The following is a 1,258-nucleotide window of genomic DNA, read 5'->3' on the forward strand; positions in this document are numbered from 1 at the left end:
GATCGACAGATTTACGGGAAGGAATAATTTTGGACTATGGCAGATAAAGATGAGAGCTTTGCTTAAGCAGCAGTGTATCTGGAGACCGTTGACGCCGGGTTTCTCCACAAAGGTGACAAAGACTACCGCAGGGCGGTGGCAGTCTTGAGTCGTCGAGTCCACGGTGGATCGAGGATCCTGAGTTGGTAACAATGGAGGAAAGGGCTCATGCTACAATCTTGTTATGTCCGGCGACGATGTTATTACGAAGTTGCGGGTGAGGAAACTGCGGTGGCTTGTGGGCAAAATTGGAGAGTCTTTATATGACTAAAACACTCACCAATAAATTGTTATTGAAACAACGTTTGTTTGGCCTCAGAATGCAAGAAGGTATGTCACTTCGGGATCATCTAGATAAGCTTAACTCTATTTTACTAGATCTACGTAATTTAGATGTTAAGATAGAAGATGAGGATCCGCACTTATTTTGTTAGTTTCTTTACCGTTATCATATGAGAACTTTGTAGAGTCACTTGTGGTGGGTAAGGAGACTTTGACCCTAGAGGAGGTGAAGTCGTCGCTTCACACTAGGGAGTTACGCCAGAAGGCAACTAATGTTGTGGTAGATAATCAGGCTTTGGGATTGGTTGCTAAAGTTTTGAAAAGGAAACGGTTGATGGAGGGAAAAAGAAGAAGTCTTATAGGCCTAAGTCAAAGGGACCAAGTTCTAGTGATTATTGCCATAACTGTGGGGAAAAGGGTCATTGGAAGTTAGAATGTCCTAAGCCAAAGAAGGGAAATTTTGCTTCTTTTGCGGTACCGCACAACAATCAAAAAGTGATTACGACTCGAGGATGATCTAGCATTGGTGGTCCAAGAAAAGAAGCATCTATGTGATAGATGGGTTCTTGATAGTGGATGCACATCTCACATGTGTTCTAAACGGGGATGTTTCGACATATAGTCATCATAGAGCTTTGTTATCATGGGTGATGGAGCGGTTTGTGAGGCTGTTGGAGTAGGCTCTGTGAAGTTTTTAATGCATGATGGAAAGGTTAGATATCTCAAGGGTGTAAGGCATGTTCCACAACTTAAGAGTAATCTTATTTCTCTTGGAATGTTAGACAGGAGGGGTTTTCAATTTCAAGGAAAAGGTGGAGTATTGAGTGTGTGCAAGGGTCCATGGGAGTTGCTTCGTGGTGTGAAGTCAAGTGCAGGTAACTTGTATCTTTTACAAGGTAAGGCATTGACTAGGGGGATGTCACCTTCTAAACATTGT

Source organism: Silene latifolia, chromosome 8 (assembly GCF_048544455.1).
Source record: "Silene latifolia isolate original U9 population chromosome 8, ASM4854445v1, whole genome shotgun sequence".
In the NCBI taxonomy this organism is placed as follows: domain Eukaryota; kingdom Viridiplantae; phylum Streptophyta; class Magnoliopsida; order Caryophyllales; family Caryophyllaceae; genus Silene; species Silene latifolia.